The following is a 16,675-nucleotide window of genomic DNA, read 5'->3' as shown; positions in this document are numbered from 1 at the left end:
GGGTAGATGCTGAGAGGATGTTAGCCCTCATGGGGGAATCTAAAACTAGGGGACATAGTTTCAGAATAAGGGGTCGCCTGTTTAAGATGGAAATGAGGAGGAATTTCTTCTCCCAGAGGGTCATGAATCTTTGGAATTCTTTACCCCAAAAGTTGTGGAGGCTGAGTCATTGAATACATTCAAGGCTGAGTTAGACACATTTTTGATCAGCATGGGAGTCAAAGGATATGGGGAAAGGGCGGGAAAGTGGAGTTGGGGTAAAAATCAGATCAGCCATGATCTCACTAAATGGTGGAGCAGGCTTGAGGGGCCGAATGGCCTACTCCTGCTCCTATCTCTTATGGTCTTAAGGTCTTATGGTTTGTAGTCCCAGTTTTGCCCAGATATTTATTTATTTTTGATATTAAAAATTAATTCACCTAACTATAAATGTTTCTGCTGGCCACCAATAGCTACACTACTGAGGGAAAAATAATCTTATAATTAGTGATCTAATTTGTTAATTTTGCATTTGTGATTTCCATTTTTGCCATTATAGTCTAAATTAAGAAATCTGCTTACATCTACACTTTGATGTTTCTCATTTTAAAGACCCAGATTATGTCCCCTGCCAATTTTTTTCTGGTAAAACAAATTCTGTTCTTTAATGTCCCTTCATGATTTAAAACTATAATGCTGCATTTATAGTGAAGTTACTTGGCTGAGACTGGTATCTACAACATAGGTTTTAGCTGGGCAGTATCTCATTTTTACTGCTTGGCTGGAACTGTTATTTTCCTGTCCAGTGGAGAGTTCACACCAGCATGGAGCTCCTCTCACAACAGTTAAGATTTAAATTAAGAGAGCACAGGGAAATAAATGTATCCTGACTCTCTAAAAATTCATTGCACATTGAATCTCTTGAGATCTTTTTAAACCTGCTTTGACACCATACTGGTGTTACATTCATTGTGGTATCAAACGGAAGCCGCATGTGACTACCTTCTCTGGGTTCTCACGCTGATTTTCTTCAGAGTTAGGTAAACACTTGACTCCAGAGAGGAAACTGCCAGGTGGATAGCATTTTGTAGCTATGCTAATATTTCAGGAGAAACATACTCTTCATCCCAAAGTCAGTCTTGTTACTCATCTCTGAACCCTTTCCAAAGTGTCTTTGAAGGGAGCACAAAATTCCACACCATGTTCCAGATGTGCCTCAACCAACAACCTATGGTGAAGTTAGAATAACCTGGGGAGTCTCCCCAGAATTCTGGCCAACATTTATCCCTCAACCAACTCCTAAAAACAAAATATCTGGTCATTATCACATTGGTGTTTGTGGGACCTTGCTGTGCGCAAATTGGCTGCTGCATCTCCCAGATTACAACAGTGACTGCACTTAAAAAATACTTCATTGGCTGTAAAGCGCTTTGGGATGTCCTGAGTTGTAAAAGGCCCTATATAAATGTAAATTCTTCTTCTTTATTTCACCTTGCAACCAAATGCCCTTGACTTGAAATCTAGAATTTGATCAGCCTCATTGATAACAGCATGGTGTTGACTGAAGACTTTCACTGAGTGGTCAACAACCTCAGCCAAGTCCTTTGCTTTACTGCTGTTTGTCCCTTGATAACATTCACTGTTCATGGTTTCATTGCGCAGTTACCCACATCAGAATCCATCTGTCATTCCTTGAGCATGTCTGTTTCACTTGCCCACTACAGTACAATTCTTCCTTATCTCCGCCAACTCATTAGACATTGATCTAAATAAGTGTATTTTAGATTTTATATTTCCACATTTAATATCTTTAAATTCCACCTGTTTACATCTTTTTTTTCAAAATATTTAGACATCTGGGCCAAGAATTTCCTCTGGGGTTGCAACCCAGAAGTTAGACCTGAAAATGCACCTGTTCCCATGGCCATTCTGCCATTCTGTGCTCAAATTTCCTGCGAATCTTATTAGAATACGCCGAATATAAAATGGCCGTAAATCTGTGTAAAAATCAGGTCCCAAGGAATGCGCCAAACTCACATCATATATCTTGCTTCTTTAAGTATGAAAATTAAAGACTCAACTCATTAAACCATCCTTCATGCACATCAGGCTTCACATGTTTAAGAACCTGCAAGCAGGGACGCTTTTCAATTTTTAATGTGACTAATACTTAGGCCATAAAAATGCATTAAAAGAAATTAAAAATACAGAGCAGGTCTCAGTGAGGATAATTTTTTTTAATTGCTATAAAACCCTAGAAAAATGCTATGCCTGAAAATTTAGTCATAATTTGAAGAGAGCCTCTGAGCAAGTGCAATTGCAGAAATTGGTAAATGAGGCTCTGTAAGTTGGAGATGGGGCCAGTTTTATGGGCAGAGATGCGTTCGAGCGGAGCGACCGATAGGCGCCCATAAAAGATTGAGGAGACTTGGGCGTATTGTACTTATGCGTGTAACTCACGCCCAAAATTCCGTAATCTTTTAGGCCGAGTAATTGATTTACGCCCGTGACGCGTGTCACTTGGCGCAAATATGGAGGAAATTCAAAGCCCAGGAAATATATCAACAAAAGTTTATTGAAGGGATGACAAGTCGGTCTCTTTCTCACAAGATATGGTGGTTGTGAAGTCTGTAAACGCTCATACCATAGCTATCCATTTATTAATGCTGCAAAGACAAAAATATGTATAGTCCTTCCTGGTGTCAAACACCTTACGAATGTAAATGAGGAGGAGGGTCAAGTTGGTTCATGTCTTTTTTTAAATAATGAAACTTCATAAAAATCGTGCGTGCTTCTCTGTGCATTTGTCTTCCGGTTTGTGCGAGGGTTGAAGCATTTCACATCGCCGCCCTCACCAATCCTGAACGCGGCTGTTCTGGGCAAGTAAGAACATTTAGTCAAAGCTCCGCGGTCCATTCCAACCTGAAACCCCAAGGCTATAGAGCTGATACACAGGAAGTTGCTTCGGAGTTGCGGGCGGGTTACTCATTTACCTGTCACCTGGAACAACTCCAGCATCGAGCAATGTTCAGAGAAGGTTTGCGGCTGTCACTTCACCCTGGTACGGTTTAAATCGGCGTGACTACCGCATTGTAGTTGTCTTCAGAAAGACCAGCGAGCGGCTGCAGCGTCCGTGAGTAGAGTGCTGAGCACCCCACATATCTTCATGTCTATCAGTGGACAGGCTCGAAATGTACCAACGGGGATAGCTTCATGGTCGAATTTTTGCCACAGCCGATTGATTTAAATTATTTGATAATTAACCTCATTCAATACAGATAAATCTCCTAACATTCGTAAATCTTTTAATAGGCGTTTTTTTTTTCTGGATCGGTTGGAAGCTCCACTGAAGATGAGAGAGAATTTGAAGATCAAGCCTCCAACAGGTCAGGTCCAGATTTTATAAGAACATTAAAACAAACTACAAGTTCAATTATGGTTGGTTCGATTGGACATTTGTGTTTGTTAATTTGTCTTTCAAATTTTACTCTCGCTGTGGTTGTGCTCCTGGTGTGCCGGGCATCCTTCTGTACTTTGCTCCACTGGACATTCCTCACATGTGGACTTAGACCGTGGTTAGGGGTAAATTGTTCATCAAAGGGGGACATCACAGCCCAGACTGGTCCTGCCCTCACCCAGCTCCACACATAGTCACTGAATAGCAATCAGGAATGGTGATTATTTCTAGTGTACTCCTGTTATTAGCAAAGCTTTGTTTTTACTTTGGATTATATAATTGATGTCTCATCACATCTGCTTATTTTAAGTGGGATTAATTGGACAGCTTTTTCAAAGAGCTGGCACAAGCACAGTGGGCCGAATGGCCTCATTCTGTGCTGCTATAGTCATTGATTCTAACTGGTAAGTGAAAAGGTGGGAAGTTTCTATGTTCTCTTTAAGTGTCAGTCTTGGCTCCGTGATAGTATTCTTGCCTCTGAGTCAGAAGCTCTTGGGTTCAGGGTTCAAGGCCCACTCCAGAACGTGAACAAATAATCTAGACTGACACATCAATTTATTACTGAGGGAGCTCTGCATTTTTGGAGGTGATGCTTTCAGATGAGACATTAAACCGAGGTCCAGTCTGCTGGTTAGCGGCACATCAATCAGTAAGGTTAGCTGCAATCTAAAGTTAGAATGATTGAAGAACTTTAATTATAGTGTTCCTATAGGTAAGATTTTGTCTGAAATACTATGTTTTTAATATGAAATATTTAATTACATCAACATTAACGTAAAACATTTTAATAAGTTTTTCTGTAAATATGTTTCATGCACATTTTAAAGATCCCGCAGCACTATTTGAAGACGAGCAGGGGAGTTCTCGCACTGTCTTTGTCAACCTCAACCAACACCACTAATAACAGGTTAACTGGTCGTTTACCTACATGATGATAGTGACTACACTTCACAAAAAGTAATTCAGTGACTATAAAGTGCTTTGGGACATCCTGAGGATGTGAAAGCTACTTTAAGAATGCAACTTCTTCTTTCTAGAACAATAAATACTGATGTTATATATATCCTCTAATTCAAGTATCAACTCCTTTGGGCAACGTGTTCAGTGAGGCTGTCATGGAGCCGACCTTTGGTCTGTATTCAACTTCTTTTGAACCACAGCACATCATTGCCACTATAATCACACATACACACAGCGAATGCACAAAATGCAGTATTTGTCTAGGTGTTTTGGCCAAAATATTCTTTGAGGGGGTATAGTGAATGTTGTGAGCTATTTTTTTTTATTAGCAAATAACACTTTTTTCTTGGAATCAGGTCCGCTGCTTGCCTCTGTTTTTGGAATGTTGAGGGAGGGCCGATTTACTATCCTTTGATAGAGATGTATTCTGTGCTGTGGGGGATAATGTGATATGTTTGTAGCAAAAAGGTATCGTTGAATCTCAGCTCTATGGATAGCTTGAGACTGGAAAGGCATTTGTAACCCTGAAATGCCTGTAACTTTGAAATATTAAAATATAACAGTTGACTATGTTGCGGAAGAGGGGTGGTGCTCTATTTGTCTGGTGTCCTGAGGCCCCAGATTCCTAAATACGAACCTTAAAATATTTCCACAGTTTCTTCCACCTGTTTATTATGCTTTTGAGGATTTAGAAAAAAAATTCCAAATCAAATCCTAACCCACGTGATAAAGGTGTATATTTTAAGCCAATTAAGTTAATTCTTGCAATTTAAGTAAACTTGGTTTTCAGGTTCAATTCAGATCGTGGCTCCTCAGTATTGGCATGTTTTTAGGTAAAATGTTAAATGCTATACTTTAGGTCCCAATAAAATGCAAGTGCAAGGGATTGTATTTGAAATTTTTATCATGCCAGTTTAATTCCAGTATGACTGGGGCTAAAGATTTGTTTAATCAAGGTGAGTAAAAGGACAGATTTCACTTAATTGACATGACCTTGAGGAAAAATTACATTGTCCCTACTATCACGAAGTATAGTCGTGGCATTTTCCAATTCATGTGACTTATCACCTTGTTGATTTTTTGAGAATTGCCTTCATGTTAAACCATTTGGAGCAATCAAATTACAGAACTTCAAAGAACAAACTCAGTTTTTTGTTTTCCATTTTCTTCTATATTGCACCAACATAGAAATATAATCCTTGCATCACTGGTCTGTGCAGGTACTGTTGAATACCTAAATGCACATATGCATAGTATAAGGTACATTGGTTGTCACCAGGAACGATTGGACAGAGCGCAGGGTGAATTCCTCCTTTTCATTTTGCAAACCCAAAAGCTATTTCTAATCCAAAAAAATCTTTCACTGACATGATTCATTCATTTAAAAAAAAATCAATAGATTTGCTAGTTTAAAAAGTAGCTCAAAAGGACCTGTCATGCACAGATGAGACCTACCTTAAGTGGAAATGTTCTGTGCTTTTTGCACTCTCTCTTCGAATAGACTAGAAAAAGAACAAATCTACATTGCTGTGCATACAATTTCTACTTGACCTCTTTTTATCCTGAGGTACCTTTTTTGCCATGTGCGCTGGGGATGGGAAAGGGCAAAATAGCAACTTGGGCACTAATGCCATTTTACCCTTGTGCCAGCTGCAAATGCTGTTTGACAGTGTACAAGCAGTACTTTTGTCCAAAGGCAGAAGGGAAACTTTGGACCACATTGAATAAACATATGAACACAAGGTTTCTTATGGGTAATCCAATGCCAATACCCATTCAGATAAATAAAAATAAGCCAAAATTAGCTCATGGTTTTATTTGGTTATTGGTTGTATTTCTGGAAAAATGCAAAACCTCAAGGAAGAAGTTTTTGCACATACTTTGCAGCAATGGAGAAGTGAGGTTGTTCCTGCAGACTTGGTAACGGTGATTCATCAGTGAAATATTTTGAGCATCTCATCGACAAAGAAGCTGTTCCTGAATATGCCTTAAAGGAAATATTCCAAAGCATGGAGTTTTTGACCAAGAATAATAAACCTGAGTTTGGGGAGAAATCATTCCAGTTTCCTCACTGGTTTCCATTTCCATACCCTCTTAATAAGGAATTTGGAAGGCGGGACACAAGCTTAATTTCCTCATAACTACTGTAAGCACAGCTCTGTGGTTGGGTGGTTAGTAATACTATTGCAGTGTAGCAAGATCCGTTTGTTTCTTTCCTCCCCTGAGATTGAAATTATGGAGTCTGGCTGAGAGCTGACAAGACTCCTCTAACTTGAACCCATGACTTTCTGATTGGGAGTCAAACATTTAACCATTTGAATTACAAAACTGCTACCGGGAGATAATTCTTCAAAAAAAAAAATTCGATATAGCCGCCTGCCTCTGACATAGTCAAACAAAAGAGAGAACCTGATATTCCAAACAACTGGCAAATAAAAACATCCCTTTTGGTATTTCTAATCAGTAATTTTTTCTTGCAGGAACAAATTCCATAGCTCATTGATTAATCATAGAATCATAGAATCATAGAAGTTACAACATGGAAACAGGCCCTTCGGCCCAACATGTCCATGTCGCCCAGTTTATACCACTAAGCTAGTCCCAATTGCCTGCACTTGGCCCATATCCCTCGATACCCATCTTCCCCATGTAACTGTCCAAATGCTTTTTAAAAGACAAAATTGTACCCGCCTCTACTACTGCCTCTGGCAGCTCGTTCCAGACACTCACCACCCTTTGAGTGAAAAAATTGCCCCTCTGGATCCTTTTGTATCTCTCCCCTCTCACCTTAAATCTGTGCCCCCTCGTTATAGACTCCCCTACCTTTGGGAAAAGATTTTGACTATCGACCTTATCTATGCCCCTCATTATTTTATAGACTTCTATAAGATCACCCCTTAACCTCCTACTCTCCAGGGAATAAAGTCCCAGTCTGTCTAACCTCTCCCTGTAAGTCAAACCATCAAGTCCCGGTAGCATCCTAGTAAATCTTTTCTGCACTCTTTCTAGTTTAATAATATCCTTTCTATAATAGGGTGACCAGAACTGTACACAGTACTCCAAGTGTGGCCTCACCAATGCCCTGTACAACTTCAACAAGACATCCCAACTCCTGCATTCAATGTTCTGACCAATGAAACCAAGCATGCTGAATGCCTTCTTCACCACCCTATCCACCTGTGACTCCACTTTCAAGGAGCTATGAATCTGTACTCCTAGATCTCTTTGTTCTATAACTCTCCCCAACGCCCTACCATTAACGGAGTAGGTCCTGGCCCGATTCGATCTACCAAAATGCATTACCTCACATTTATCTAAATTAAACTCCATCTGCCATTCATCGGCCCACTGGCCCAATTTATCAAGATCCCGTTGCAATCCTAGATAACCTTAATGCAATGGCTTTTGAAGCAAGTTGAAGGAAAAGAACAATTTAGACTTAAAGACTGAAGAAGAAAGAAGACATTTGGACATACTGTACTGTACTGAGAAAGGAAGACTTGAAGAACAGTGCAGCAGATTAAATGATCAAAACACTGGAAAATAGGACAGCTGAAAAGCTGTTGGACCACCTTTAAATATATCGAGAATCCAGTTGCTCACTCCTGGCTTGAAGACAACATTTAAAATTCTCCAAGTTTAACTATGAGGAGGTGATTTGTAAATCAAATCCTGGTAATCTCTTAATTAAAACAGCCACATAAATACTATTCAGGGAGAAAACTGCTTCAATCTCCGTATGTTTTCTGCTGTTAATGACCAATTATAAATATTACTAATGCAGAAAACAGAAAGCCAACCAGCCCATGGGCTCAAAACTGCTTGTATTGCAAATAGAAACCCGTGCGATTCAGAGGTTGTAGATTCAGCTAAAGAGGAAACGGGAACAAAGGGCCAGAACAATAGCTTGGAGCTGCTACCAGGAACAGCAAGATACACAGATCCGCTCAGTGACGGAGTGCTGAACTGTAACATACAACCAAATAGCACCAAAGCAGAGGGTGAGAGTGAAGCTGGCAGCACCAAACTTGGTGGGAATGAGGAAAGTAGCGCAAACACAGCCACTGCAATAACTACAGGTAATGTGACCAAGCTTGACTTGGTGAAATCATTGAAAATAACAGAAAGAGAAAGTAATATTGCCGTGAAAGAAAAGGTACTGAACAGGAAATAGTAAAATTCCTTTTCATTCTGTGAATGAATTTCCATTGTTGAGTCAGAGTGGCAGTATCAGTGCGACGAGATGCATTGATTTTAGTAAGTATGCAACTTGGATGGTGATTCTTGTAAACCAGTGTATGCATTAAGTGTAGAGAGTTGTGCACTCAACATAATCCAAATGCAGATGTATATACCTAATAATTGTTGATAGGCATATAAATGAGACCCAAATTGATCGATCATTTGTTTTTTACTTTTTATAGTTAATAAATTAGGAGTATTTCGTGTTTTCAAATGAGAGCAAAATGTTTCTAATACTTTCCATTGGAGATGTGCAGTAGTTTATAGATAACAAACACTCAGATCTTATTTTGAAAAGCAAAGAACTTTTCATTTTTGAGAATATACCTGGGTACAAAAATTACAATTTAACTTTAGAAATGAGATTCAAAATCAGACAAAGTTGGTAATTTATTTGAATGTCATTTACTCAAAATGACTGGGGTATGCTGAATTAAGGACGTTATCCATTTCTATAAGTAGATCTCACTTTGGGGTAAATTCAGTGATCCTGTGCTTCCAGTGGGGAGCCTTGCTCAGAGAATCGGTGCTGAACTTACCTTTAATATATGACTAATCTTGGCAGAGCTAATCTTACATTATAATAGGCAGTCCTGTGTTTCACAATGCCATTCAGCTAAAGATACGATTGGCGATAGGATACTCTCCAATGCTGAATTGTTTTCAGTATCCATTTTCAATTACACCATCAAATGATATACATTCACAATTACAGAGATAAGCAAGTACACATGTTCAATCCTCTGGATGTGTTTTATGATTGCTTTTGCTGGCTTGGATAGTCTTGTTGAGAACTAATCTCATTGATTAGAAAACAGGAAGTAACACAGCCTATTTTTAATTATTGATAAGGGGAGGCAGAAAAAAAATTGCTTAATCAAAAGCTATCTATATCTAGTGCATCTGTTTAACCCTTTGCCTGCTTCAAATGGCCCTGTTTGTTGATGTTGTTTCTAAATCAGCAAGGCCTTCAAATAAAGGCTGGTGCATGTAGCCTGGTACAAGCACCATAATAGGGAGGGTTGCAAATCCTCCTGAATTATCCAGGAGTCTCTTGGAATTGAAGATTGATCTCCCGGGCACTGCTGTGAGGAACCTGGGAGAAAAACTTTCAAGCTCGCCTGGTGATGGCTGCTGCTGTATCTGGAACGGCACAGCCCGCTTATACAATAGAGCGGTTTTAGTGGCGCAGGGCATTGTGGGTATCTAGCGCCACCATTGCGGCCTCGCTGGTTTTGGTTTTAGAAAGTGCTTCAGTGACAGGGAGTGAGTTCAGATGGAAGTGGGAAGAAACACGATCAAAACTTCTCTCTGGCTTAAAACTAGGAGTGACCTTATCTCGAACACTCTCCTTGCCCAACGACATAAAGTCTAAATGGTCCAAAACTCATAAACCACCACTTGCGTCGCCTACATTGCTGAAGTTGCCCTCCACCCAACCCCCCCCCCGCCAGAACTCGTCAGCTCCCTTCATCCCAAACAATTCTTTTCCTCTCAACAGTTCTCGACTCTACCAACACCTCTAACACTCTCCCAAACTGCATCCAACAAAATAGTCTTTGTCCCACCTCTGACCTCCCATTCTCCATTATATCCTTTCCTGTCTTTTGATTGCATCAATGCTGTTATGGTCATGTATTACCAGGAAGTCCCCAGGAATGTATCATTGTTTGCAAGGGATCATTGGGAGTGTGTCAATATTCACACGCGAAAGAAGTGCTCTGATTGCTATATGTGCAGCAATAGCAGAAATGTGTTTGGAAACAACATGCTTACCATTTCACTGCGCACAGTGACCACAGGAATTCCTCCTACACTGTTCTCACATGTGTTCTAGTGGCTGTTTGCAGAGCAATATTGATATGGATCTTGTTAGAATATAGATATGTTATAACATTTTAATACAGAACAGCTAATGTAGATAGAATTGGTTTTAGCTGTGTCCTCGCATATCCTATCGTATGATATGAATTTCAGGGCTGAAGACATTGTACTCTGTAAGGATAGGCACATATAGATTATTAAATAAATAAACTAGTTAACATTAATATAATATGGAACTAAAAGGGGTTGTTAGGTTAAAACACATAGGCTTTGAAAAGACAGACTGTATTATAGCGGGGGGAGTGTAAAAGAAGGAAATTACAGCAGTATAAATAAGGGAATAGGTTCCTTTTACTATAAAGATTGCAAGAGATAAGATGTCAAAGGCTTGTACAACAAAGGCTATAATTTGGGAAGAACAAAGATAGGAAGCAAAGGTACAATGTAACAGGACGTAAGGCCCCCCCCCCCCCATCATTGTCCAGCAATCTGTTCAATGATCTAAGGGTCATAAAACACTCAGTAAAGTTGGACCCAGCAAGAACTAGGTAATGAAAGAAAATGGTATAAAAAGAGATGCAAAGTTTCACTCAGTAGGAACTTTGACTATGTTGAAGGCGAGGTGGCATGAACAGGCTTGGATAAGTAATGCTTATGATTCCTACTAAGTTCTTTACACGTAAGTTTTAGACGTAGGGCTGGTGTGTACTGCTCTGTATGAAGTCTTAAGATTAATGTTTTGAAACAATAATAAATGAAGTTAATTGTCAGACATATTACTGAATCTAGCTTTTCAAATCTGTTATTAAAAAGGATAAGGAATGAATTATCCAACAGCCCTGGGAACAGAACAATGAGTAGAGCAAAACAATAGGTAGGAAAAAAACTGCAAACAAATGTGAAAATTTAAGAATAAATGATTGATGTGCTCATAATATAATGAATCAATAAGTGGCTTGTATTATAGATAAGCACCAAATCAACATATCAGTCTTTTCTCTAGCTTTTGTCCCTCTATAAATGAAACAAAAAGTTTCACCTAACATTTTGTCATAAAATCAGTGGGACATTTTCAAACACCTCTTTAAAGTTCTTCCATAGAATGTTACAATCAATTTTTTCTTTGTCAGAAACTGCCCCTTTCACCCCCCCCCTTAAGAAGGGTTGATAAAGCTTACTGGAAATTTAGTCACCAAAAAATGATCATTTGTTGGGGGTGAGCCAAAGTGGGGGAGGAGGAAGGCAAATGATTAATTTTTTGCAAACCCAGACACTGTCATGTGTTTTGTGTAGTGTTTCAGAGCAAATAACTCCTTTCTAAACACTCTCTAACATTTACAAAATACTTAATTCCCTCACAGCTCTGCTGTGGAATAGCAAAATAATTAATTTTCCTGAATTATGACAGTATTAATATGTTGTCCTATAAAAGTACATTGTCAAGTCTTCAATCAACATAATTTATACACTGCTTATGATTGCTATTATCATTGTTTTAATTGTTCTATGTTATATAGAGTTCTGAAAGACAAAGAAGCAGTGCAGGAAAGTGATTGGGGTAAGGATAACCAGATTGTGTCAGGAAGGGACAGAGCATACAAACAAAAGAGTGCACTAACATATAGGGTCCAGGTAAAAAAAAAATGGTAATAAGACAAATAGGGCCATAGTACAAAAAAATGTTAAGATGTCTAAAAATGTTAGAGATAAATCTGTAATTTGTAATAAGGTAGATGAATTAACAACGCAAATAGATGTAAACGGATATGATATAATTGCGATTACGGAGACATAGCTGCAGGGTGACCAAGGCTGGGAGCTGAATATCCAAGGGTATTCGATATTTAGGAAGGACAGGCAAAAAGGAAAAGGAGGTGGGGTGGCGTTGTTAGTAAAGGATGAAATCAGAGCAATAGTGAGAAAGGATATTAGTTCAGAAAATCAAGGTGTAGAATCAGTCTAGGTGGAGTTAAGGAGCACCAAGGGGCAGAAAACACTGGTGGGAGTTGTCTATAGGCCTCCACACAGTAGTGGTAATGTAGGGAACGGCATCAAACAGGAAATTAGAGATGCATGTAACAAGGGTACTACAGTAATTATGGGTGACTTTAATCTACGTATAGATTGGCCAAACCAAATTAGCAATAATACTGTGGCGGATGAATTCCTGGAGTGTGTATGAGATGGGTTTTTAGACCAGTACATTGAGGAGCCAACCAGGGAACATGCTATCCTAGATTGGGTATTGTGCAATGAGAAGGAGTTAATTAATAATCTTGTTGTGCGGGGTCCTTTAGGGAAGGGTGATCATAACATGATAGAATTCTTCATTAAGATGGAAAGTGAAGTAGTCTGATCCAAAACTAGGGTCCTAAATCTAAACAAAGGAAACTACGAAGGTATGAGGAGTGAGTTGGCAATGATAAATTGGGAAGCTTTATTAAAAGGGATGACGGTGGATAGGCAATGGCTAACATTTAAGGAACGAATGCATGAATTGCAACAATTATACATTCCTTTCTGGTGCAAAAACACAAAAGGAAAAGCGGTCCAACCATGGCTAACAAAAGAAATTAAGGATAGTATTAGGTCCAAAAAGGAGTCATTTAAAGTTGCCAGAAAAAGTAGCAAGCCTGAGGATTGGGAGCAGTTTAGAATTCAGCAACAAAAGAACCAAGAGATTGATGAAGAGGGGAAAAATAGAGTATGAGAGTAAACTTCCAAGGAACATAAAAGTGGACTGTAAAAGCTTCTACAAGTATGTAAAAAGAAAAAGATTAGTGAAGACAAATGTAGGTCCCTTACAGTCAGAAATGGGAGAATTTATAATGGGGGACAAAGAAGTGGCAGAGCAATTAAACAAATAATTTGGTCTGTCATCACGGAAGAGGATGCAAATAACTTCCTAGAAATGCTAGGGAACCAAGGGACGAGTGAGAAGGAGGAATTAAAGGAAATTAGTATCAGTAAAAAAAAAAGTGCTGGAGAAATTAATGGGACTGAAAGCCGGTGAGTCCCCAGGGCCTGATGATCTGCATCCCAGAGTAGAAAAAGAGGTAGTCATGGAAATAGTGGATGCATTAATTGTCATCTTCCAAAATTCTATCGATTATGGAACAGTTCCTGCAGATTGGAGGGTGGCAAATGTAACCCCACTATTTTAAAAAAAGGAGGGAGAGAGAAAACAGGGAACTACAGACCGGTTAGCCTAACATCAGTAGTAGGGAAAATGCTAGAGTCTATTATAAAGGATGTGATAACAGGACACTTAGAAAATATCAATGTGATTAGACAAAGTCAACATGGATTTATGAAAGGGAAATCATATTTGATAAACCTACTGGAGTTTTTGAGGATGTAACTGGTAGAATAGATAAGGGAGAACCAGTGGATGTGGGTGTATTTGGATTTTCAGAAGGCCTTTGATAAAGTCCCACGTAAGAGGTTAGTGTGCAAAATTAAAGCACATGGGATTGGGGGGCATGGATTGAAAATTGGTTAACAGACAGGAAACAGAGATTAGGAATAAATGGGTCCTTTTTGGGGTGGCAGGCAGTGACTAATGATGTACCGCAGGGATCAGTGCTTGGGCCCCAGCTATTCACAATATATATCAATGATTTGGATGAGGGAACCAAATGTAATATTTCCAAGTTTGCTGATGACTCAAAACTAGGTGGGATTGTGAGTTGTGAGGAGGATGCAAAGAGGCTTCAGAGCGATTTAGACAAGTTGGGCAAGTGGGCAAATACATGGCAGATGCAGTATAGTGCGGATAAATGTGAAGTTATCCACTTTGGAAGGAAAAACAGAAGGGCGGAGCATTATTTAATTGGTGATAGATTGGGGAATGTTGATGTACAAAGGGACCTGGGTGTCCTTGTACACCAGTCACTGAAAGCAAACATACAGGTGCAGCAAGCAGTTAGGAAGGCAAATGGTATGTTGGCCTTCATTGCAAGAGGATTTGAGTACAGGAGCAAGGATGTCTTACTGCAGTTATTCACTAGAGTTTAGAAGAATGAGTGGGGATCTCATTGAAACATATAAAATTCTGACAGGGCTAGACAGAGTGGATGCAGGGAGGATGTTTCCCCTGGCTGGGGGGTCCAGAACAAGGAGGTCACAGTCTCAGGATATGGGGTAGGACATTTAGGACTGAGATGTGGAGAAATTTCTTCACTGAGAGGCTGGTGAACCTGTGGAATTCTCTACCACAGGAGGCTGTGGAGGCCAAGTCACTGAATATATTTAAGAAGGAGGTAGATAGATATTTTAGACACAAAAGGCATCAAGGTGTATGAAGAGAGTGGGAATATGGTATTGAGATAGTGGATCAGCCATGATTATATTGAATGGCAGAGCAGGCTCGAAGGGCCGAATGGCCTACTCCTGCTCCTGTTTTCTATGTTTCTAGGCTGCAGTTTGACCTTGGGGTTCAGATAATCTCCATTAAACTTGAACTTTGCTCCCATCATTTAGATGTTATTTAAATAGAGTAAACTGCAGCCTAATCACTCCCCAGGAAGCATCAGAATGCTGCTAATGTCTGGTTTCTTGGTGCAAAAATAAACCCATTGAGCACAATAAATAAATGCACTTCTGGCAGCAGCAACCCTTCTGGGTTTGAATGCATTTTGGACAGTTCCACATTTCGTCAATCAGATAATATTCAGCCAAAGAGAACTCAGATCCAACAGAAACTTCTCCCAAATCTCTCCATAGCACCTCAAGGCCCTAATGCCTGCAGGCAGGAGTGTAGCTGAGGCCTCTTAGGCCTACAATTGTATTCCTGTTTCTATCCCCGTCCCCGCCCCGCCGTTGGCAGCTCAAGTCCCTTCCAGGGTGCTGGCCGATGCTGAGAGGGTGCTGGTATAGGGCCAGAGAATTTGGTTGCTCTTCTTGCTCTTCTCCCTCTACAGGTGTAGTGCACCTCTGGTACACTGAGCTGTCTGTCTGGTGGTAGGGGAGACAAGAGGAAAATTGGCTCGTTATCTATTATTTACATATTTCAGGTTTCCTGTTCCAATGTCCATTACCTAACCAAATATTACGCATATCCATATTAAAATCCATTTGCCATTCAGCTGGCTATCCAGTTAATTGATCCAGGTCACTTTGAATGTCATTAGCCTTCTCAATACTGATCACTGCATCAGGTAGCCCAGCAGCAATAGTAAATATTTTATATGACTAGAAGAAGCCTGCTCCATGTAGTTTAAATAGTTTATAAAGTGTAGGGGTTTTAGGACAGATTATCAATAATCACTGCCTCCCAGAGAAAAGCTTTCCATTTATTGTCAATTTACACTTTCTGTTGCTAAATTGACCTTCAATCCAGATAGCTAATTTGCTATTCATTCCGTGAGCTTTATTCTTCTTTTAAAAACCTGTTATGCAGAACTTGTTGAATCCCTTCTGGCAGCACTTGTCTCCTAATTTAGTTTCCTCTTCAAATAATTTTGCTGACTTGCATGGTCTCTGTGAAGGAGATTGACATTTAGACAATGAGGAACCTCGTCCATTGACACGCATATCGGAAAATCACAGGAAGTGCCTGTAATTTTCCGATATGCACTGAGTTTCTTTGGAAAATTTAGACCATAACGACAATTTATGGTCAATTATGGGTAATTTTATGCTATAGATTCATGCTCACTAGGAACTGGGTTGACAATGTCCAAAGCATTTTATTTAAGACCATAACAGCCACAGAGGTTTAAGGTAAAAATTTTGGTTTTGAATATTGCAAAATTGTACAACCCCAGCCCAAGATTTTTTGCCCATTAAAACTAATGGATAGAAAATCACCAGCTGGCAGTGCACGATTTCACAAGAATCACTTGGAGCAGAAATGCAGGAAAGGAATTTTTACCCTTTTTATTTTTATTATTTGAGCTGGAATCAGGCCAAAATCCTAGAGTTGAAAAAGAAAAAAAAAGAATGGCCTTGCCATTCCCCAAAAGATTTGATTAAGTTCTGGGCAGTTTTAATGACACCAATAAAAATTGGTCATATCCTTTGACTTTCTTGGCTGTCTGACCGACAGGGAAGTGGTAGTTGTTCCTGTAAAACCAGTTTATATTTTTTTTTACTGGAACATCTTTGGAAGCAGCAAAGGCCAAATCATGCAGTGATAGCATGATGAGTTTCTTCCAATTTTGTCACATAGAAAGATGTTCTGTCTCTCCGAATCACACTTGGACACATTCG

The sequence above is a fragment of the Heptranchias perlo genome, chromosome 14, assembly GCF_035084215.1.
Source record: "Heptranchias perlo isolate sHepPer1 chromosome 14, sHepPer1.hap1, whole genome shotgun sequence".
Lineage (NCBI taxonomy): Eukaryota > Metazoa > Chordata > Chondrichthyes > Hexanchiformes > Hexanchidae > Heptranchias > Heptranchias perlo.
This window is presented reverse-complemented; position numbering follows the sequence as displayed.